The 25,946-nt window shown below is 33.7% G+C and overlaps 1 protein-coding gene and 1 long non-coding RNA gene across 3 annotated transcripts in view; one reads left to right on the plus strand and one right to left on the minus strand.

Annotated features, from left to right (window-relative positions):
• Nucleotides 1-25,946, minus strand: part of LOC143247856 (uncharacterized) — a 393,539-nt gene that overhangs the window by 190,313 nt on the left and 177,280 nt on the right. The window lies entirely within an intron of this gene.
• Nucleotides 608-25,946, plus strand: part of LOC143247854 (uncharacterized) — a 29,114-nt gene continuing 3,775 nt past the window's right edge. Inside the window, exons 1-2 of the long non-coding RNA XR_013026729.1 lie at nt 608-861; nt 12,439-12,669. This is a non-coding gene — a long non-coding RNA (uncharacterized LOC143247854). The remainder of the gene's footprint in view (nt 862-12,438; nt 12,670-25,946) is intronic.

Genomic DNA, 25,946 nt, shown 5'->3' on the forward strand with positions numbered 1-25,946 from the left:
GATATGGTTGAATCTGTTCCGATACAGTTGAAGAAATGGTTGAATTTGTTCCACTACGGTTAAAGATATGGTTGAATCTGTTCCGATACAGTTAAAGATATGGTTGAATCTGTTCCGATACAGTTGAAGGTATGGTTGAATTTGTTCCATTACGGTTAAAGATATGGTTGAATCTGTTCCGATACAGTTAAGGAATTGTTGAATTTGTTTCACTACGGTTGAGGAATGGTTTGTTCCGGTACAGTGAAAGATATGGTTGAAAATGCTCTAGTAAAACAGGATATTTTGAACTATTTTGGTTTGTGTCTCTGCTCAGGTTTTGAACTGACTGGAATATCTGTAGACATTATAGAATCTTAATATATCAGTAACTGACAAACACTCACTGAGATCGTTAGAAACTTCCGTTTTTATTTTCCTTGCGATCTACATTTTCATTAGAAACCGTTCCCTACGCTCTGATATTTTGAAAATCAATACCAAAAGAAAAACATCTGACGTTATTACGCATGACATTGCAACTTCATATTGTAGCTGTAGTAATGGATACCAACACTAGTTACGCCAAGCACGCGGTACTTTTACCCTTCTTCCTCTGGCCCAGTTCCCATGGCAACGGGTCGCGGAAGCTAAAGGGCAAGTACGGGCATCACTTTAGCGAGTAGGTGGGAGTGCAGGACAGGGTGTGTCCGAGAGGAGGCCCGGATGTAGGGTGGGGTAACAATCAATATGGCTGTCTGCTCTGGGGTGTCTACAGGATAAGGTCGCGCCAGTCTCTCTGGGGTGTCTACGGGATAAGGTCTCTTGTGAAGTGTGCGCTACTAGTATGGATGATCAAACGAACGTCTGAGGTTATAACAAGTGAGTAGAAACCGTTTAATTATCACAGTCAAAACCTTTCTGATGTTCTTGTCGTTTTAGGCTGCATAGTGCCATCACTGAGAGTGTGTAACCACGTTTCCACCCAGCTTGCAACTAACTCTTATCCAGTTTAGTTAAACAACAAACAAAATCATAAGTCGTCGATTCTTGTACACGTACTGTTTTAGCAAGGAGCTTTCGCTATTATCATTTTGTTTTTACGAAGTCAAAAGTGGAATACTATCCGATAAGATTTATTTAGTTTCTTAGAAAACACTTCTGAAATACATTTCCATAATAAACAAGGTTTATCTTTCATGTTATTATTGTTTTTATATTTCCATGTCGTGTAAGTCCTGCTAATAGAAAGAATAAATAAATAAATACTACCACTGACAAGATGAAATGCTTATAAGAACAAATATTCTTACTAATTCGGTATAGAGAATTAATGAGGGCAGCGGTGAGGTCAGCCCCTACCTCATAATGGTCATGGCCTTCTCACGACTCCACCCCCTCCGTCTAAACGACCCTGCTCGAGAAGCGTTTATGTTATGATGCTCCTACTAGAGTAATGAAATGGTTTTTGTCAGAGCAGTGCACGTGTGTAGACTTTAAAGCTATAATCTGTTGAAACTTAGGTCTCACTGTCTTGCTTATTAACATGAATGCTTTTACAGCACATATTATTATGTTTAGGCAGCAGTGATGCAACCTTTTTAAACAAGTAATACCATAATACTTTCAGTCGACTGAAACCGGTTTCGTACATATATGGAACAAAATGTAATATTATATTACTTTCAGTTGACTGAAACCGGTTTCGTATATATGTATGATAAATATACATCAAAAGAATAAAAGGTAAACATATAATATTTTTCTTCAACTCAAATCGGTTTCGTAAATTCAGTGGCTACTCTTCAGTTGGCCTATTATAAAATTGTTACAAATATAACATTGTTTTATATACAACTATGGACTACAGTGACCAGTTTTGGTTGAATAGAGAGAGCCTACTTTTGCTTTGTGATAAACTGATATTAGCCCTTAAGGGCCCGGCATGGCCAAGCGTGTTAAGGCGTGCGACTTGTAATCTGAGGGTCGCGGGTTCCCATCCCGGTAGCGCCAAACATGCTCACCCTTTCAGCCGTGGGGGCGTTATAATGTGACGGTCAATCCCACTATTCGTTGGTAAAAGTGTAGCCTAGGAGTTGGCGGTGGGTAGTGATGACTAGTTACCTTCCCTCTAGTCTTACACTGCTAAATTAGGGACGGCTAGCACAGATAGCCCTCGAGTAGCTTTGTGCGAAATTCAAAAACAAACAAACAAACAATTAACCCTTAAATGTAAAGCACAAGGATTTTGACCAACATATTTTAGACCACAGGTCAACACACAACGTAAACAAAAAAAAAAAAAAAATTATTCTGATCTCCAATGGCTCAGCAGTGAGTCTGGAGGCTTATAACCCTAAAATTCGGGGTTTCAGTACCCGAGGTGAGCACAGTATAAATAGCCCATTATGAAACTTTGCAATTCATAACAACAAGTTGTTGTATTCTAAAGGAAAATTCTCTTTGTTTTGACATAATTACCATTAATTGAGGAGTTTCGAAAATAAATTGTAGAAAAGTTGAATGAAATTAACTATATGAAAATGTTTATCATGCAAACGGGTACGGAATTGTAGGGGGCGTTGCAATATATGTTCGGTTATTAAATATAGGTATAAAGGTGTTCCTTTATATTGGTTTAATTCTGGTTTTAGGTCTTGTATAAGCAGGGCTTCTTTGATTTTGCATTTGTTTATATTTGTTTCCTTACTTAATATTTGGGTGTTTTCTATGGTTATGTTGTGTTTATTTGATTTGCAGTGTTCAGAAATGTGTGAAGATGTTTTTTTTATGTGTGTGTGTTCTTTGAAACTGGTTTCCACTTTTCTACTTGTTTCTCCAATATAGAAGTTGTGGCAGTTATCACATTGTATTTTATAAATAATGTTGGTGTGGTGTTTGTCAGTGTAGTTTTTACATAGTATAGACCTCAGTTTTGTACCTGGTTTTTGAATAAATATGGTGTTTACTGGAATGTTGTGTTATAAGTTTTTCTCCAAATGTTGGTTATTTTTTCACTGATGTCAGGAACATATGGTATACAGCAGTGTAAGGTTTTGTAGTTTGTTGTATCTTGGGATTTATTGTTGTTTGTTTGTTGTTAGTCTAGGTGTGTGTGTATAACTTTTTCAACGGTTTTTGGAGGAAATTTGTTGATGTTGATGAAGTATTGTTTTATTTTGTCTAATTCATCGTTAATTTTATCAGGTGAACATCGTTTTGTGGCTGTGTTTATTTGGTTTATTAATATATTAATTTTTTGTTTTGTTTCATGTGCTGAGTCCCAGGGAATGTATTATCCAGTGTGGGTGATTTTTCTGTAAATTTCTGTTTTGAATTGTGTATCAGTTCTAGTGATCTTGAGGTTAAGAAATTCTATTTGGTTAGTATTTTCCCTGTTCACAAGTGAACTTAATGTTGGGATGTATCGAGTTAACGTGATTGTAAAAAACTAAGTATGTGATCTGTAGATGTGAAGCCAGCAATTGTATCATCAACATACGTGTACCAGTGTAGTGGTGGGTGTAAGGCTGAATTGATCGCTTGAGATTCATTCTGTGTCATAAAAATGTTGGTTAGAATTGGCAACCCGGGATTCCTCATGCTCGTTTATTTTTCTTGATTAAAATGGTGTATCTTCATCTTGTTAAGTGTAACAATTTGTTTTCCAGTTTTGAATTCAAAGAGATGATATATTTAAACATAGTTTTGTAGGCTTTATTTTCAGTGTCATAGTTTCATTGTTTGCTAGGGGGAGTGCAAATCATGATCGTGGCGTTAGATGTAGAACGTCCATAAGCTTAGCCATAAAAAACTTAGAAAGTTTTTGATGACGCAATAATCTAGAAATTCCTCAGAATTTGGATAAACTAGAATGCAGTATAATACAAGAAACTAGTGTGTGAAGACTCGGTGAAATATTTATAGAGTGATTCAGTTTGTAGTTAGGGTTATCACGTCTATTAAACTAATCGATCGATTAACAAAGCATTTCTCTAAGTACGTTTATTTATAAGTTAAACATTCCATTGGTATTGGAATTGCTGCTCATATAGTTTTTTATGAATTGAACTTTTGTCAAAGTGAACGTACCCTGTAGTAAGCTCTACAAAAAAAATAATTACTTCGCTAAGTGGACTGATCTTTGGCCTTATTTCCATCAGATAATCTAAATGACAAAATACGTTACAACAGTAGGTTAAACCTTGATGTTTTTCCTAATAAGTTAAAGACTGTTTTTTAAAAACATTAAATGAGATTTGTCTATTGATTTTATACATCAAGGATTTTATTATCTCCACTAGTTCATAAAACCATTGGAAAAATGTTTTTTTTTTTTCCCCTTATAAATTTGTCACAACCTATTATTCATCTTAAATCTAATAACTCCCGCGGACCTTTTATTTGTAATTGTACAGTTTATTAATAACATTAAACGAGATAACTAGTGTCAATGGAACTGTTCTGGTTTAGGCGATTCTTGTCACTGAGTGTTTGAAGATGAAGAACTGATTCTATTGTTACAAAAAAAATCCAAGTTTACAAATTTAAACAAATGTTTAAACGTATTGGTTGACGTATGAATTTAGTTCACTTTAAAGGTTTGGTTTTGTTTGAAGTTAATCATAAGCTATACAAATGGACTGCCTGTGCACTGCCCACCGCTGGTATCAAAACCTGCTTTATAGCTTTGTAAGTCCGCAGACGTTCCTCAGTGCCACTGGGAGCTCAGTGTAAGGGAGCCATTATTTTATAATCCATTTGACCATGTTTACAGCGACCGTTCTTTTTCTATAAAAATCTTTCTTTAACTATAGAAATATTAAATTTAAAATGATTGTAAATTGTTAAAAAATTATTAAAAGCTGTAGTTTGTACAATTATGTAGTAAATAAATTGTATTCACGTTTTCATTCAATATTATCATTGTTCTATGACAAAAAGGTTTATTTTTTCACTGTTTATACAATCTAACATCATCTATTAAATGCTAGCAATACCATGTTGTTGTTGGGTTTTTTTTTTAATACAATTAATTAATACCATTAAACATATCCTGTAAGATAAAAGTAAAAAGATAAAAGTGTAGCTGAGATACACAATTGTCTTGGCGCTGTTTATATCATCAGTTTTAATAAGACCTAGAATTAGGAAAATCCAAATCGGCACTGGATATAGCACATGTAGTGTGGTTGACAAAGAACTTTCTTTTTGGCTTTCACTTATAATTTTGTATAATTCTTTTAACTGTTCATTTACTACCGCTTAACGTCACGTCATTTATTAAACGTTAGGATGTTATATTTATCATTTCTTAGTGAAGATAGCTATGAAAGAGGTTTGTTAAGAATACACTATCTAACGTAAGATTTTATTACTTATGTGTTTTCAGAGTTTTTCGGTTTTCCGTGACATATATTTTATAAAAACTGGCTTTCTGTTTATCAGAAAGTCGTCATTCGTTATCAAAAGCAGTGCACTTCCGTTTGCGCATGCTCAAATATACTAGTCAAATTCGCAGAAATAAGTAAGGAACTGTTAAGTGATACAAAAATGTTAAATCAATAACAAACAAAACTGCTATTTCGTTACTAAAATGTTCAAACAAATCGAACAAGTTGATTCATAATTTCCGCTGCTATATTTTTTTTACAAATTTTATGGATTTTTTCCAAAAGGAAAGCTCAATTTTAAAGGAGTATCTTTAATAAAACTGACAAACAAAATATTAGAAGTTATAAATCGTTTTGTGTTTCATATATGGACTTTATCCTGGTAAACAATAGAAACTTCTGCTACATCAGCAGTGATTGGGCACCTTTCGAAAACAACTGCATGTAGCATCATGTACTTTGAATTTGATAATGACGAACTTGAAAAATTAAAAATAAAATCCTTTAGGATTTCAATGTTTAATAATAGTACTAACACGCGAAACAGGTTGTATTAATTAACATTTAAAGGTAAGATGCAATATTTACTTTTCCCTTTGACTACTTCGAATTTTATAATACATTACCACTTTACTACGTGATATAGAATATATTGATAAAAATGAATGACTAATGTAAGACCTATAATGCGTGTTTGTAATTTTCATTGGTTTTCTGTTTTTTTCTTAAATTCGAACATTCATGATTGGTTTGGTGGAGTTCACCACCATATCCACAATCAGACACGACTCTGTGAAACGTAGGTGTATTTAATCACTCAGTCCTAGGTCTTAGTGTATTTTATAAACGGTTTTCAATTGTCATTTTTAAATAAACAGAATAACTAACCCTAAACACCGTAACGATACATCTTGAAATAGAAATTATCTTACTTTAATAGATTTTGCTACTATTTTTCGAGTGATGTGAATTTTTTCGTCCTGCACAATTTATGAATTACTGTTTTACATTTTGTGTGTGTCTGTATAAATAATGTTCTTCGCTTCAGTTGCTGTATTATAAGGCCTGCATAGCTTCTGTGCATCTCTACCCTAAACTCAGAACTAGGCAAGGAACACCCGGTATCGCATTGGTTATTCCCATAATAACTAACAAGGAAGTAAAAACTAACTGCTATGTCGTTATCTATTATACCTTATAGATAAGGATACATTCGTGTTTAGTATTTGTGACGTAGTGTTAACTGTGCATGTGCAAACGTAGCGTAAATAGTAATGGAGTGTACATAGACTGTGAATCCAGAAACTTACAGTAGCGTTTGATTTTACACCTAACATTTTTCAGGTGTACAGATAGTTAGGTTTTTAACACTACACGTATACAAGGTACTTGGTCCGTTGGAGATATTCAGATGTTTTAACATCACATGTGTACAAGCTAGTTTGTCTGGAAGAGACATTAAGGTGTTTTATGATTACACATGTAGAAACTAGTTCGTCTGGATGAGATATTAAGGTGTTTTAGTATTACATGTGTAGAAGCTAGATTGTCTGGTGGGTATTCTCTATTGGACAGGTGTTTTAATGTAGCAGCTAAATTGTCTGGTGGGTATTCTCTAGTGGACAGGTGTTTTAATGTAGCAGCTAGATTGTCTGGTGGGTATTCTCTAGTGGACAGGTGATTTAATGTAGAAGCTAGATTTTCTAGTGGGTGTTCACTAGTGGACAGGTGTTTTAATGTAGAAACTAGATTGTCTGGTGGGTATTCAATAATGGATAGGTGTTTTAATGTAACAGCTAGATTGTCAAGTGGGTATTCACTAGTGGACAGGTGTTTTAATGTAGAAGCGAGATTTTATGATGGGTGTTAACTAGTGGACAGGTGTTTTAATGTAGAAACTAGATTGTCTGGTGGGTATTCACTAGTGGACTAGTGGACAGGTGTTTTAATGTAGCAGCTAGATTGTCAAGTGGGTATTCACTAGTGGACAGATGTTTTAAAAGTAGAAACTAGATTGTCTGGTGGGTATTCACTAGTGGACAGGTGTATTAATGTAGCAGCTAGATTGTATGGTGGGTATTCACTAGTGGACAGGTGTTTTAATGTAGAAGTTAGATTGTCAAGTGAGTATTCACTAGTGGACAGATGTTTTAATGTGGAAACTAGATTGTCTGGTGGGTATTCACTATTGGACAGGTGTTTTAATGTAGAAACTAGATTGTCTGGTGGGTATTCACCAGTGGACAGGTGTTTTAATTTAGCAGCTAGATTGTCAAGTGGGTATTCAATAGTGGACAGGTGTTTTAATGTAGCAGCTAGATTGTCAAGTGGGTATTCACTAGTGGACAGATGTTTTAATGTAGAAACTAGATTGTCTGGTGGGTATTCACTAGTGGGCAGGTGTTTCAATGTAACAGCTAGATTGTATGGTGGGTATTCACTAGTGGACAGGTGTTTTAAAGTAGAAACTAGATTGTCTGGTGGGTATTCACTAGTGGACAGGTGTATTAATGTAGCAGCTAGATTGTATGGTGGGTATTCACCAGTGGACAGGTGTTTTTAATGTAGAAGTTAGATTGTCAAGTGGGTATTCACTAGTGGACAGATGTTTTAATGTGAAAACTAGATTGTCTGGTGGGTATTCACTATTGGACAGGTGTTTTAATGTAGAAACTAGATTGTCTGGTGGGTATTCACTAGTGGACAGGTGTTTTAATTTAGCAGCTAGATTGTCAAGTGGGTATTCAATAGTGGACAGGTGTTTTAATGTAGCAGCTAGATTGTCAAGTGGGTATTCACTATTGGACAGGTGTTTTAATGTAGAAACTAGATTGTCTGGTGGGTATTCACTAGTGGACAGGTGTTTTAATTTAGCAGCTAGATTGTCAAGTGGGTATTCAATAGTGGACAGGTGTTTTAATGTAGCAGCTAGATTGTCAAGTGGGTATTCACTAGTGGACAGGTGTTTTAATGTAGAAACTAGATTGTCTGGTGGGTATTCAATAATGGACAGGTGTTTTAATGTAACAGCTAGATTGTCAAGTGGGTATTCACTAGTGGACAGGTGTTTTAATGTAGAAGCGAGATTTTATGATGGGTGTTAACTAGTGGACAGGTGTTTTAATGTAGAAACTAGATTGTCTGGTGGGTATTCACTAGTGGACTAGTGGACAGGTGTTTTAATGTAGCAGCTAGATTGTCAAGTGGGTATTCACTAGTGGACAGATGTTTTAAAAGTAGAAACTAGATTGTCTGGTGGGTATTCACTAGTGGACAGGTGTTTTAATGTAGAAGTTAGATTGTCAAGTGGGTATTCACTAGTGGACAGATGTTTTAATGTGGAAACTAGATTGTCTGGTGGGTATTCACTATTGGACAGGTGTTTTAATGTAGAAACTAGATTGTCTGGTGGGTATTCACTAGTGGACAGGTGTTTTAATTTAGCAGCTAGATTGTCAAGTGGGTATTCAATAGTGGACAGGTGTTTTAATGTAGCAGCTAGATTGTCAAGTGGGTATTCACTAGTGGACAGATGTTTTAATGTAGAAACTAGATTGTCTGGTGGGTATTCACTAGTGGACAGGTGTATTAATGTAGCAGCTGGATTGTCAAGTGGGTATTCACTAGTGGACAGGTGTTTTAATGTAGCAGCTAAATTGTCTGGTGGGTATTCACTAGTGGACAGGTGTATTAATGTAGCAGCTGGATTGTCAAGTGGGTATTCACTAGTGGACAGGTGTTTTAATGTAGCAGCTAAATTGTCTGGTGGGTATTCTCTAGTGGACAGGTGTTTTAATGTAGCAGCTAGATTGTCTGGTGGGTATTCTCTAGTGGACAGGTGATTTAATGTAGAAGCTAGATTTTCTAGTGGGTGTTCACTAGTGGACAGGTGTTTTAATGTAGAAACTAGATTGTCTGGTGGGTATTCAATAATGGATAGGTGTTTTAATGTAACAGCTAGATTGTCAAGTGGGTATTCACTAGTGGACAGGTGTTTTAATGTAGAAGCGAGATTTTATGATGGGTGTTAACTAGTGGACAGGTGTTTTAATGTAGAAACTAGATTGTCTGGTGGGTATTCACTAGTGGACTAGTGGACAGGTGTTTTAATGCAGCAGCTAGATTGTCAAGTGGGTATTCACTAGTGGACAGATGTTTTAAAAGTAGAAACTAGATTGTCTGGTGGGTATTCACTAGTGGACAGGTGTATTAATGTAGCAGCTAGATTGTATGGTGGGTATTCACTAGTGGACAGGTGTTTTAATGTAGAAGTTAGATTGTCAAGTGAGTATTCACTAGTGGACAGATGTTTTAATGTGGAAACTAGATTGTCTGGTGGGTATTCACTATTGGACAGGTGTTTTAATGTAGAAACTAGATTGTCTGGTGGGTATTCACTAGTGGACAGGTGTTTTAATTTAGCAGCTAGATTGTCAAGTGGGTATTCAATAGTGGACAGGTGTTTTAATGTAGCAGCTAGATTGTCAAGTGGGTATTCACTAGTGGACAGATGTTTTAATGTAGAAACTAGATTGTCTGGTGGGTATTCACTAGTGGGCAGGTGTTTCAATGTAACAGCTAGATTGTATGGTGGGTATTCACTAGTGGACAGGTGTTTTAAAAGTAGAAACTAGATTGTCTGGTGGGTATTCACTAGTGGACAGGTGTATTAATGTAGCAGCTAGATTGTATGGTGGGTATTCACTAGTGGACAGGTGTTTTAATGTAGAAGTTAGATTGTCAAGTGGGTATTCACTAGTGGACAGATGTTTTAATGTGAAAACTAGATTGTCTGGTGGGTATTCACTATTGGACAGGTGTTTTAATGTAGAAACCAGATTGTCTGGTGGGTATTCACCAGTGGACAGGTGTTTTAATTTAGCAGCCTAGATTGTCGGGTGGGTATTCAACAGTGGACAGGTGTTTTAATGTAGCAGCTAGATTGTCAAGTGGGTATTCACCATTGGACAGGTGTTTTAATGTAGAAACCAGATTGTCTGGTGGGTATTCACTAGTGGACAGGTGTTTTAATTTAGCAGCTAGATTGTCAAGTGGGTATTCAATAGTGGACAGGTGTTTTAATGTAGCAGCTAGATTGTCAAGTGGGTATTCACTAGTGGACAGGTGTTTTAATGTAGAAACTAGATTGTCTGGTGGGTATTCAATAATGGACAGGTGTTTTAATGTAACAGCTAGATTGTCAAGTGGGTATTCACTAGTGGACAGGTGTTTTAATGTAGAAGCGAGATTTTATGATGGGTGTTAACTAGTGGACAGGTGTTTTAATGTAGAAACCAGATTGTCTGGTGGGTATTCACCAGTGGACTAGTGGACAGGTGTTTTAATGTAGCAGCTAGATTGTCAAGTGGGTATTCACTAGTGGACAGATGTTTTAAAAGTAGAAACCAGATTGTCTGGTGGGTATTCACCAGTGGACAGGTGTTTTAATGTAGAAGTTAGATTGTCAAGTGGGTATTCACTAGTGGACAGATGTTTTAATGTGGAAACTAGATTGTCTGGTGGGTATTCACTATTGGACAGGTGTTTTAATGTAGAAACTAGATTGTCTGGTGGGTATTCACTAGTGGACAGGTGTTTTAATTTAGCAGCTAGATTGTCTGGTGGGTATTCAATAGTGGACAGGTGTTTTAATGTAGCAGCTAGATTGTCAAGTGGGTATTCACTAGTGGACAGATGTTTTAATGTAGAAACTAGATTGTCTGGTGGGTATTCACTAGTGGACAGGTGTATTAATGTAGCAGCTGGATTGTCAAGTGGGTATTCACTAGTGGACAGGTGTTTTAATGTAGCAGCTAGATTGTCAAGTGGGTATTCTCTAGTGGACAGGTGTATTAATATAGAAGCTGGATTGTCTGGTGGGTATTCTCTAGTGGACAGGTATTTTAATGTAGCAGCTAGATTGTCAAGTGGGTTTTCTCTAGTGGACAGGTGTGTTAATATAGAAGCTGAATTGTCTGGTGGGTATTCTCTAGTGGACAGGTGTTTTGAAAGTAAGTCTTAAGAAGCGGATGTTCATTTCAAGGTGATGTTCTCAGCAGAAGACGACGCTGACAACCTTTGGCCTGCACAGAACATGCGCCTGCTTAGGGCCTTGAATCGAGCTCACTGGAGTGTATCCGACCTTGACTACCACGCCTGCCGTCCCCACCCTACCTCGAGGGTAGAGATGTAGAATCAGCTAATGGGAATCGGAGGGTAGCTCTTAAGGGTGAGCTTTGTGTGTCCTGAGTTCAGTTCGAGCCAGAACCTGCTATGGTGACTTCCTGTAACTGTGTGACAAGAACTTCTACGGAGATACAATTTTCATACTTCTAGTGTGTCCGTGTTTCATAAAAGTGAGACAATAAACCCATGTTTTGTTAGCTTTAATGTGACTCAACGTGATAAAATGTGAGTTTACACGTGTTATATTTATGGCTGGGTAGACATTCCGTTGTTTTTGGAAGATTTACACATGAGAAACATTGTTTGCAGCACAGATTTGGAAAGTGTGAAGTCACATTACTTGTCAGTGAGTAAGTTTAAGTTTTTCACTTGTTAAAATTATGTCCTGGTATGTAAAAACAAATATAATTTTTGTTTCGTATTTGCGTCACGAGATTCGACAAACAAGTTGAGCTTAAAATCCAATTTTTGTAACGCCTTGCAAGAAGGCTTGTTTTCTAATGTTATGGTTTTGTCTTCGTTTTCAAACGTCCTATCGTTGTTTTATGGCATGTGGGTTTGAGGTTAAACCATCTAAACGTTGTAACCGCTTTTACGCTCTACTTCGATAGATACCGTGAAACCCAAGATACAACCATGCCCCCGCACCACTACCACCACCGTAATCTGTAGAATGGTGTTATTGTTTGCTAGTTTTCTTTCTGTTGAATTCCTTTAGGCCTGAGTTTCGTAGTTTACGTTGTATTATGACCATCATAGAGTTAAACATGTCGTTATTTTATACATATATTTAATTGAGATTTGGAAATACGTCGCCGCTAGAGGGTGTCATTTATTTTAGTTGATTAATGGTTTGTTTGTTTTTGAATTTCGCACAAAGCTACTCGAGGGCTGTCTGTGCTAGCCGTACCTAATTTAGCAGTGTAAGACTAGAGGGAAGGCAGCTAGTCATCACCACCCACCGCCAACTCTTGGGCTGCTCTTTTACCAACGAATAGTGGGATTGACCGTAACTTTTTAACGCCCCCACGGCTGAAAGGGCGAGCATGTTTGGCGTGACGGAGATGCGAACCCGCGACCCCATGCTTGGCCATGCCGGGCCTGATCAATGGTAAGCGATATTTTGAAAGGCATAAAACTAAGATTTACAAATAGAGCTTGCAAGTATAACTTATTTCAGCACGTCTAGAGGCTAGCTTTGAGATAAGATTAGTGTTACAGAACATGAAAACCCCAAGAGAGTTTTCATTCATTTACCAAACCCGTTGTTGTTGTTTTAAATTAAGCACAAAGCTCCACAATGGGCTACCTGTGCTCTGCCCACAACGAGTATCGAAACCTGATTTTTAGCGTTGTAAGTCCGCAGACATAACGCTGAGCCACTGGGGGGCTTACCAAACCCAACAATGTAATGAAAGTTTGGTATCACTCCAGCTTTATCTGAACAGTGATTCAGTAATCATTTTGGTAACTTTAGAATTAAAGTGAAAAAAATCACCCAAGTGACTTATCAATAAGCTTTAACGAAACCGGGTTTCGATACCCATTGTGGATCATTGCACAGCACGTTTTAGCTCAGTGCGCTAAACAACTAAAATAAAAAGAATAAATAAAAATAATTCAATTGGAAGTAACCGTGACATTAATGTAGTTAAAACGTATGGAAGTAAAAATAGGTGTAGAATATTTATAGTTTTTTTTTTATCACTTTAGCATGAAAAACGCGAACTCTGAACACAGTAGCACATACATTAATCTGTTTACATGTGCGTGGGACAGAATTGTGGAAATATTTCATAGAATAAAATAATTAGTAAATAAAAACAGTTCTATCTAGAGGTACAGTTTCATTAATCTTTAACAAACGATCGATCTCCTATCCACTATTATGATTTTTTTTATCAGCACTCGCTTGTTTTGTGCCTAAACGTTTATATTATTTATGTACCAATTTGTGTACAAGTATGATATCAGTATGGGAGTGTATGTTGACAGTTAACACTTATGAAAGTATTACTGTTCAGAGACTGTTGTGCCTTCTTATGTTGTAATATAGGCTTAGCAAGCTGTTGGAATTGTGTATTTAAAGTTAACACTGATGAAATTCTTACTGTTCAAAGACTGTTGTGCCTTCTTATGTTGTAATTTAGGCTTAGCAAGCTGTTGGAATTGTGTATTTAAAGTTAACACTTATGTGTTGTGCCTTCTTATGTTGTAATATAGGCTTAGCAAGCTGTTGGAATTGTGTATTTAAAGTTAACACTGATGAAATTCTTACTGTTCAAAGACTGTTGTGCCTTCTTATGTTGTAATTTAGGCTTAGCAAGCTGTTGGAATTGTGTATTTAAAGTTAACACTGATGAAATTCTTACTGTTCAAAGACTGTTGTGCCTTCTTATGTTGTAATTTAGGCTTAGCAAGCTGTTGGAATTGTGTATTTAAAGTTAACACTGATGAAATTCTCATTGTTCAAAGACTGTTGTGTCTTCTTATGTTGTAATTTAGGCTTAGCAAGCTGTAGATCGGTAAGTTTTTATTTCTTCTGACCTACAAGTATAGGAAAGGGCGCGGCAACCTCCTCAGGGCGGGGCGTCTCATCTGCACAGTGAAAGGGTTTATGTGTCTAATCTGTCGCTTCGGGGAAGAGAAGTTTGATCCAGGATTCACAGAGAAACAGGGAAACCGCCTTGCCTTCAGGGCTAAGTGCGAACATGTACAGCTACTTCACTCAGCTAAAGTAAATTGGAATCCAGAACATGAAGTTGTAATTTTGGTAAAATTCGCCTGGCACGTTTATATCTAACCCGAGGCTGTATCTTCACAAACATTCCATGTATTTATATGCGTATAAACTTGAACTATGTGGAGTGACTTGATTGAAAGCTTCGCGAACAAAAGCAACAGACCACATTTTGAGGACTATGAAATAATTAACGAATGCCAATATTTAATATAGTTTTACCTGAAAACGACTCATTTTGTTTGAAATGCAAAACAACGATTTTTCTAGACCTTTCAGCAATGTACTTTCAAAACGCAGAAGATGGAAATATAAATATGTAAACAAATGCATAAAAATATAGGATACAAATATAAGTCTGTTAAAAATGCCTAAAAATAAAACAGGAGAAAATAAATATAATCTTATTTTAAAATAGAATAGAAATGTCCGAGGAAAATATCTAAGAAAAATGGATTCAAGAGATAGAGATATCTCAGAACATTTCTAACTGTTGTTCGTTGAATATCTCAACTGTATAGACATTCGAAATTATTATTAACTGTTGAATGTCTGGACTATACAGACTTTGTAACTCATTAACTGTTGAATGTCTGGACTATACAGACTTTGTAACTCATTAACTGTTGAATGTCTGACTATACAGACTTTGTAACTTATTAACTGTTGAATAGACGTCTGGACTATACAGACTTTGTAACTTATTAACTGTTGAATGTCTGGACTATACAAACTTTGTAACTTATTAACTGTTGAATGTCTGGACTATACAGACTTTGTAATTTATTAACTGTTGAATGTCTGACTATACAGACTTTGTAACTTATTAACTGTTGAATGTCTGGACTATACAGACTTTGTAACTTATTAACTGTTGAATGTCTGGACTATACAAACTTTGTAACTTATTAATTATTGAATGTCTGGTCTGTAGATAATATTAACTGTTGAAAGTCTGGACTGTGGAGATATCTCTAGTTAGTATTAACTGTTGAATGTATAGACTGTAGAGACTGTTTGTAACTATTATTAACTGTTGGAAGTCTGAACTGTAGAGACGTTTGTAACTATTATTAAGTGTTGTAAGTCTGGACTATAGAGACGTTTGTAACTATTATTAAGTGTTGTAAGTCTGAACTGTAGAGACGTTTGTAACTATTATTAAGTGTTGTAAGTCTGAACTGTAGAGACGTTTGTAACTATTATTAAGTGTTGTAAGTCTGGACTATAGAGACGTTTGTAACTATTATTAAGTGTTGTAAGTCTGAACTGTAGAGACGTTTGTAACTATTATTAAGTGTTGTAAGTCTGAATTGTAGAGACGTTTGTAACTATTATTAACTGTTGTAAGTCTGGACTATAGAGACGTTTGTAACTATTAAGTGTTGTAAGTCTGGACTATAGAGATGTTTGTAACTATTATTAAGTGTTGTAAGTCTGAATTGTAGAGACGTTTGTAACTATTATTAAGTGTTGTAAGTCTGGACTATAGAGACGTTTGTAACTATTATTAAGTGTTGAATATCTGGACTATAGACACGTTTGTAACTATTATTAAAAGTTGTAAGTCTGAACTATAGAGACGTTTGTAGCTAGTATTAACTGTTGTAAGTCTGGACTATACAGACGTTTGTAACTATTATTAAGTGTTGTAAGTCTGGACTATAGAGACGTTTGTAACTATTATTAAGTGTTGTAAGTCTGAACTGTAGAGACGTTTGTAACTATTATTAAGTGTTGTAAGTCTGAATTGTAGAGACGTTTGTAACTATTATTAACTGTTGTAAGTCTGGACTATAGAGACGTTTGTAACTATTAAGTGTTGTAAGTCTGGACTATAGAGACGTTTGTAACTATTATTAAGTGTTGTAAGTCTGAATTGTAGAGACGTTTGTAACTATTATTAACTGTTGTAAGTCTAGACTATAGAGACGTTTGTAACTATTAAGTGTTGTAAGTCTGGACTATAGAGACGTTTGTAACTATTATTAAGTGTTGTAAGTCTGAACTGTAGAGACGTTTGTAACTATTATTAAGTGTTGTAAGTCTGAACTGTAGAGACGTTTGTAACTATTATTAAGTGTTGTAAGTCTGGACTATAGAGACGTTTGTAACTATTATTAAGTGTTGTAAGTCTGAACTGTAGAGACGTTTGTAACTATTATTAAGTGTTGTAAGTCTGAATTGTAGAGACGTTTGTAACTATTATTAACTGTTGTAAGTCTGGACTATAGAGACGTTTGTAACTATTAAGTGTTGTAAGTCTGGACTATAGAGATGTTTGTAACTATTATTAAGTGTTGTAAGTCTGAATTGTAGAGACGTTTGTAACTATTATTAAGTGTTGTAAGTCTGGACTATAGAGACGTTTGTAACTATTATTAAGTGTTGTAAGTCTGAACTATAGAGACGTTTGTAACTATTATTAAGTGTTGTAAGTCTGAACTATAGAGACGTTTGTACGTATTAACTGTTGTAAGTCTGGACTATACAGACGTTTGTAACTATTATTAAGTGTTGTAAGTCTGGACTATAGAGACGTTTGTAACTATTATTAAGTGTTGTAAGTCTGAACTGTAGAGACGTTTGTAACTATTATTAAGTGTTGTAAGTCTGAATTGTAGAGACGTTTGTAACTATTATTAACTGTTGTAAGTCTGGACTATAGAGACGTTTGTAACTATTATTAAGTGTTGTAAGTCTGGACTATAGAGACGTTTGTAACTATTATTAAGTGTTGTAAGTCTGAATTGTAGAGACGTTTGTAACTATTATTAACTGTTGTAAGTCTAGACTATAGAGACGTTTGTAACTATTAAGTGTTGTAAGTCTGGACTATAGAGACGTTTGTAACTATTATTAAGTGTTGTAAGTCTGAATTGTAGAGACGTTTGTAACTATTATTAAGTGTTGTAAGTCTGGACTATAGAGACGTTTGTAACTATTATTAAGTGTTGAATATCTGGACTATAGACACGTTTGTAACTATTATTAAGTGTTGTAAGTCTGAACTATAGAGACGTTTGTAGCTAGTATTAACTGTTGTAAGTCTGGACTATACAGACGTTTGTAACTATTATTAAGTGTTGTAAGTCTGGACTATAGAGACGTTTGTAACTATTATTATCTATTGTTCTGTTATTTTATAATCTGAAGCCGACACAACTAATCATTGTTGTGATATTCTACAATTTGAATTAGATACAACTAATCAATGTTGTAATCTTTCACACTCTCAGTTACATGAAGCTAATCACTGTTGTAACATTCTACAATGTGAAGTAGACACAACTAATCACTGTTGTAACATCCTACAATGTGAAGTAGACACAACTAATCACTGTTGTAACATTCTACAATGTGAAGTAGACACAACTAATCACTGTTGTAACATTCTACAATGTGAAGTAGACACAACTAATCACTGTTGTACATTCTACAATGTGAAGTAGACACAACTAATCATTGTTGTGATATTCTACAATTTGAATTAGATACAACTAATCACTGTTGTAACATTCTACAATGTGAAGTAGACACAACTAATCATTGTTGTGATATTCTACAATTTGAATTAGATACAACTAATCATTATTGTAACATTCTACAATGTGAAGTAGACACAACTAATCATTGTTGTGATATTCTACAATTTGAATTAGATACAACTAATCACTGTTGTAACATTCTACAATGTGAAGTAGACACAACTAATCACTGTTGTAACATTCTACAATGTGAAGTAGACACAACTAATCATTGTTGTGATATTCTACAATTTGAATTAGATACAACTAATCACTGTTGTAACATTCTACAATGTGAAGTAGACACAACTAATCACTGTTGTAACATTCTACAATGTGAAGTAGACACAACTAATCATTGTTGTGATATTCTACAATTTGAATTAGATACAACTAATCACTGTTGTAACATTCTACAATGTGAAGTAGACACAACTAATCACTGTTGTAACATTCTACAATGTGAAGTAGACACAACTAATCATTGTTGTGATATTCTACAATTTGAATTAGACACAACTAATCACTGTTCTAACATTCTACAATGTGAAGTAGACACAACTAATCATTGTTGTAATATTCTACAATTTGAATTAGACACAACTAATCACTGTTGTAACATTCTACAATTTGAATTAGATACAACTAATCACTGTTGTAACATTCTACAATGTGAAGTAGACACAACTAATCACTGTTGTAACATTCTACAATGTGAAGTAGACACAGCTAATCATTGTTGTGATATTCTACAATTTGAATTAGATACAACTAATCATTGTTGTAACATTCTACAATGTGAAGTAGACACAACTAATCACTGTTGTAACATTCTACAATGTGAAGTAGACACAACTAATCACTGTTGTAACATTCTACAATGTGAAGTAGACACAACTAATCATTGTTGTGATATTCTACAATGTGAATTAGATACAACTAATCATTGTTGTGATATTCTACAATGTGAAGTAGACACAACTAATCACTGTTGTACATTCTACAATGTGAAGTAGACACAACTAATCATTGTTGTGATATTCTACAATTTGAATTAGATACAACTAATCACTGTTGTAACATTCTACAATGTGAAGTAGACACAACTAATCATTGTTGTGATATTCTACAATTTGAATTAGATACAACTAATCACTGTTGTAACATTCTACAATGTGAAGTAGACACAACTAATCATTGTTGTGATATTCTACAATTTGAATTAGATACAACTAATCACTGTTGTAACATTCTACAATGTGAAGTAGACACAACTAATCACTGTTGTAACATTCTACAATGTGAAGTAGACACAACTAATCATTGTTGTGATATTCTACAATTTGAATTAGATACAACTAATCACTGTTGTAACATTCTACAATTTGAATTAGATACAATAATCACTGTTGTAACATTCTACAATGTGAAGTAGACACAACTAATCACTGTTGTAACATTCTACAATGTGAAGTAGACACAACTAATCATTGTTGTGATATTCTACAATTTGCATTAGATACAACTAATCACTGTTGTGATATTCTACAATTTGAATTAGATACAACTAATCACTGTTGTAACATTCTACAATGTGAAGAAGACACAACTAATCACTGTTGTAACATTCTACAATGTGAAGTAGACACAACTAATCACTGTTGTGATATTCTACAATTTGAATTAGATACAACTAATCATTGTTGTGATATTCTACAATTTGAATTAGATACAACTAATCACTGTTGTGATATTCCACACTTTGAATTAGACACAACTAATTTTTTGATATTCCACAATCTGAATTAGAAACAGCTAATTATTGTTGTGATGTTTTATAATTTTAATTGCAGACAACTAATTATTCATGTGATATTCAATAATCTTAATTAGACAAAACTAGTTATTGTTATGATATTCCATGATCTGAATTAGACACAACTAATTATTGTTGTTATATTCCATGATCTGAATTAGACACAACTAATTATTGTTGTTATATTCTGCTCCCTGAATTAGAGACAACCAATCATTTTCATGATATACTCAACTCTGAATTAGACACACATAATTAATCTTGTAACATTCTACAAGGTAAATTAGATCCAGCTAAACACTGTTCTAACATTCTACACTCTGAATTAAATACAAGCAGTCATAGTTGTCATATTCTACAATCTGAATTAGACACAAGTAATTATTGTTGTGATATTCTACATTCTGAATTAGACAAAAGGAATTATTCTTGTAACATTCTACAAACTGAATTAGACCTAACTTATCACTGTTGTAATATTCAACACTCTGAAGTAGATACAACCAGTTACTGTTGTGATATTCAACACTCTGAACTAGACACAGCCAGTTACTGTTGTGATATTTAAAAGACTGAATTAAAGACAACCAATCATTTTTGTGACATACTACAATCTGAATTAGGCACAACAAATCACTGTTGTAACATTCTACAATCTGAATTACACAGAATTAATCACTATCAGAATATTCTGCAATTTTTTATTAGACACAACTAATTCTTGTGATATTATACACTCTGAATTATACACACCTAATGACTATTGCAACATTCTTCACTCTGATTTAGAAACAACTAATCACTATTGTAACATTCTACACTGAATTAGACACAATGAATCATAGATGTGATATTCTACCTGCTGGTTAGTATTATCAATATTATTAATACAGTATCATGTTGGAGACAGTTATAGCTGGTTAGTATTATTAATATTATAAATACAGTATCATGTTGGAGACAGTTACAGCTGGTTCGTATTATCAATATTATTAATACAGTATCATGTTGGAGACAGTTACAGTTGGTTAGTATTATCAATATGATTAATACAGTGTCATGTTGGAGACAGTTACAGCTGGTTTCTATTATCAATATTATTAATACAGTATCATGTTGGAGACAGTTACAGTTGGAGACAGTTACAGTTGGTTAGTATTATCAATATTATTAATACAGTACCATGTTGGAGACAGTTACAGCTGGTTAGTATTATCAATATTATTAATACAGTACCATGTTGGAGACACTTACAGTTGATTAGTATTATCAATATTATTAATACAGTGTCATGTTGGAGACAGTTACAGTTGGTTAGTATTATCAATATTATTAATACAGTATCATGTTGTAGACAGTTACAGCTGGTTAGTGTTATCAATATTATTAATACAATATCATTTTGGAAACAGTTACAGTTGGTTAGTATTATCAATATTATTAATACAGTACCGTGTTGGAGACAGTTACAGCTGGTTAGTATTATCAATATTATTAATTTAGTACCATGTTGGAGACAGTTAGAGCTGGTTAGTATTATCAATATTATTAATACAATATCATGTTGGAGACAGTTACAGCTGGTTAGTATTATCAATATTATTAATACAGTATCATGTTGGAGACAGTTACAGCTGGTTAGTATTATTAATATTATTAATACAGTATCATGTTGGAGACAGTTACAGCTGGTTTGTATTATCAATATTATTAATACAATATCATGTTGGAGACAGTTACAGCTGGTTTCTATTATCAATATTATTAATACAGTATCATGTTGGAGACAGTTACAGTTGGATAGTATTATCAATATTATTAATACAGTGTCATGTTGGAGACAGTTACAGCTGGTTTCTATTATCAATATTATTAATACAGTATCATGTTGGAGACAGTTACAGTTGGTTAGTATTATCAATATTATTTATACAGTATCATGTTGGAGACAGTTACAGTTGGTTAGTATTATCAATATTATTAATACAGTATCATGTTGGAGACAGTTACAGCTGGTTAGTATTATTAATATTATAAATACAGTATCATGTTGGAGACAGTTACAGCTGGTTTGTATTATCAATATTATTAATACAGTATCATGTTGGAGACAGTTACAGTTGGTTAGTATTATCAATATGATTAATACAGTATCATGTTGGAGACAGTTACAGCTGGTTTGTATTATCAATATTATTAATACAATATCATGTTGGAGACAATTACAGCTGGTTTCTATTATCAATATTATTAATACAGTATCATGTTGGAGACAGTTACAGTTGGATAGTATTATCAATATTATTAATACAGTATCATGTTGGAGACAGTTACAGCTGGTTAGTATTATCAATATTATTAATACAATATCATGTTGGAGACAGTTACAGCTGGTTAGTATTATCAATATTATTAATACAGTGTCATGTTGGAGACAGTTACAGCTGGTTTGTATTATCAATATTATTAATACAGTATCATGTTGGAGACAGTTACAGCTGGTTAGTATTATTAATATTATTAATACAGTATCATGTTGGAGACAGTTACAGCTGGTTTGTATTATCAATATTATTAATACAATATCATGTTGGAGACAGTTACAGCTGGTTAGTATTATCAATATTATTAATACAGTATCATGTTGGAGACAGTTACAGCTGGTTAGTATTATCAATATTATTAATACAGTATCATGTTGGAGACAGTTACAGCTGGTTAGTATTATTAATATTATTAATACAGTATCATGTTGGAGACAGTTACAGCTGGTTTGTATTATCAATATTATTAATACAATCATCATGTTGGAGACAGTTACAGCTGGTTAGCTGGTTAGTATTATCAATATTATTAATACAGTATCATGTTGGAGACAGTTACAGCTGGTTAGTATTATCAATATTATTAATACAGTATCATGTTGGAGACAGTTACAGCTGGTTAGTATTATCAATATTATTAATACAATATCATGTTGGAGACAGTTACAGCTGGTTAGTATTATCAATATTATTAATACAGTACCATGTTGGAGACAGTTACAGCTGGTTAGTATTATCAATATTATTAATACAGTATCATGTTGGAGACAGTTACAGCTGGTTAGTATTATCAATATTATTAATACAGTATCATGTTGGAGACAGTTACAGCTGGTTAGTATTATCAATATTATTAATACAGTATCATGTTGGAGACAGTTACAGCTGGTTAGTATTATCAATATTATTAATACAGTGTCATGTTGGAGACAGTTACAGCTGGTTAGTATTATCAATATTATTAATACAGTATCATGTTGGAGACAGTTACAGTTGGTTAGTATTATCAATATTATTAATACAGTATCATGTTGTAGACAGTTACAGCTGGTTAGTGTTATCAATATTATTAATACAATATCATGTTGGAGACAGTTACAGCTGGTTAGTATTATCAATATTATTAATACAGTATCATGTTGGAGACAGTTACAGCTGGTTAGTATTATCAATATTATTAATACAGTATCATGTTGGAGACAGTTACAGCTGGTTAGTATTATCAACATTATTAATACAGTATCATGTTGGAGACAGTTACAGCTGGTTAGTATTATCAATATTATTAATACAGTATCATGTTGGAGACAGTTACAGCTGGTTAGTATTATCAATATTATTAATACAGTATCATGTTGGAGACAGTTACAGCTGGTTAGTATTATCAATATTATTAATACAGTATCATGTTGGAGACAGTTACAGCTGGTTAGTATTATCAATATTATTAATACAGTATCATGTTGGAGACAGTTACAGCTGGTTAGTATTATCAATATTATTAATACAGTATCATGTTGGAGACAGTTACAGCTGGTTAGTATTATCAATATTATTAATACAGTATCATGTTGGAGACAGTTACAGCTGGTTAGTATTATCAATATTATTAATACAGTATCATGTTGGAGACAGTTACAGCTGGTTAGTATTATCAATATTATTAATACAGTATCATGTTGGAGACAGTTACAGCTGGTTAGTATTATCAATATTATTAATACAATATCATGTTGGAGACAGTTACAGCTGGTTAGTGTTATCAATATTATTAATACAGTACCATGTTGGAGACAGTTACAGCTGGTTAGTATTATCAATATTATTAATACAGTATCATGTTGGAGACAGTTACAGCTGGTTAGTATTATTAATATTATCAATACAGTGTCATGTTGGAGACAGTTGCAGCTGGTTAGTATTATCAATATTATTAATACAATATCATGTTTGAGACAGTTACAGTTGGTTAGTATTATCAATATGATTAATACAGTACCATGTTGGAGACAGTTACAGGTGGTTAGTATTATCAATATTATTAATACAGTATCATGTTGGAGACAGTTACAGTTGGTTAGTATTATCAATACAGTGTCATGTTGGAGACAGTTGCAGCTGGTTAGTATTATCAATATTATTAATACAATATCATGTTTGAGACAGTTACAGCTGGTTAGTATTATCAATATTATTAATACAGTATCATGTTAGAGACAGTTACAGCCGGTTAGTATTATCAATATTATTAATACAGTATCATGTTGGAGATAGTTACAGTTGGTTAGTATTATCAATATTATTAATACAGTGTCATGTTGGAGACAGTTACAGCTGGTTAGTATTATCAATATTATGTTGGAGACAGTTACAACTGGTTAGTATTATCAATATTATTAATACAGTACCATGTTGAAGAGAGTTACAGTTGGTTGGTATTATCAATATTATTAATACACTATCATGTTGGAGACAGTTACAGCTGGTTTGTATTATCAATATTATTAATACAGTATCATTTTGGAGACAGTTACAGCTGGTTAGTATTAACAATATTATTAATACAGTGTCATGTTGGAGACAGTTACAGTTGGTTAGTATTATCAATATTATTAATACAGTATCATGTTGGAGACAGTTACAGCTGGTTAGTATTATCAATATTATTAATACAGTATCATGTTGGAGACAGTTACAACTGGTTAGTATTATCAATATTATTAATACAGTATCATGTTGGAGACAGTTACAGCTGGTTAGTATTATCAATATTATTAATACAGTATCATGTTGGAGACAGTTACAACTGGTTAGTATTATCAATATTATTAATACAGTATCATGTTGGAGACAGTTACAGCTGGTTAGTATTATCAATATTATTAATACAGTATCATGTTGGAGACAGTTACAACTGGTTAGTATTATCAATATTATTAATACAGTATCATGTTGGAGACAGTTACAGTTGGTTAGTATTATCAATATTATTGATACAGTATCATGTTGGAGACAGTTACCGCTGGCTTGTATTCTTAATATTATTAACACAGATATTTGTTGAAGGCAAGTATACACAGCTAAGTTAGTTTTATTAAGTCAGTGGAATGTTAAGAGAACTAGGCTCGGTTTGCTTTATTTACCCTGTATCTAGTTAAATTCAACTACACCTCATATGTTGTGTAAGAACGCGCTTCCTTGTCATGATACGTCTCTTTACTTTGGGACGTACTTCTTGTATTACTCGTGGTCATGCCGACTGTCTTTGTTATGTAATAATACAACTTTATTTTCTAGTTATTTTATGTGAATGTCTAATTAAGCGAGTTACAAGTCAAATTGAAGAGATTAGTTTGAAGATTTTGGGTTTCTGTGATGCTTTGACCTTTACCCTATCTGAGGTCGGGCTTGTCGGTGTCACGTTTTCGATTTGACATCAGCAGTTCTCTTTTTCTTATCTGAATAATTCTCTAACGTTTCACTAAACTACCTAATTTTCTCTCATTTAACGATTCGTGAGTGAAACTAAAGGAGAAGATGTTATAACACAGCTGCCACATTTCATACCGAAGATATCTTTAGCCTAATGTCAAGGGTTATAGGGCTAACGTCAGATATGACTGACGTGTTAGTGGTACTTCTATTAAGAACAACTGTTATGGTGTAAACAAAATTAAATAAGTGAATTATAATTATTATAATTTTTACTTAAGTCATGTAGTTATCAGACTCTTAAAAGAAGAATTTATAACACAACATTATTATTGTACTTACTAATAGTTATAAATAAGCGTGTAATATTTTATCTTTTTATCGTGTAGTCACATAATAGTTCATAAAACCAATTATGGTGAACAATTGTGGTAAAACAAATAAGTTTCATGGTTCTACTCTAGATGACTGTGTAGGAGTTTTCAGAAACACATCTTAATATATTAACAATATTTCAATGTGCCCTGAGGTTTAGCTTATTTAGTGTTT

The sequence above is a fragment of the Tachypleus tridentatus genome, chromosome 3, assembly GCF_004210375.1.
Source record: "Tachypleus tridentatus isolate NWPU-2018 chromosome 3, ASM421037v1, whole genome shotgun sequence".
NCBI lineage: Eukaryota > Metazoa > Arthropoda > Merostomata > Xiphosura > Limulidae > Tachypleus > Tachypleus tridentatus.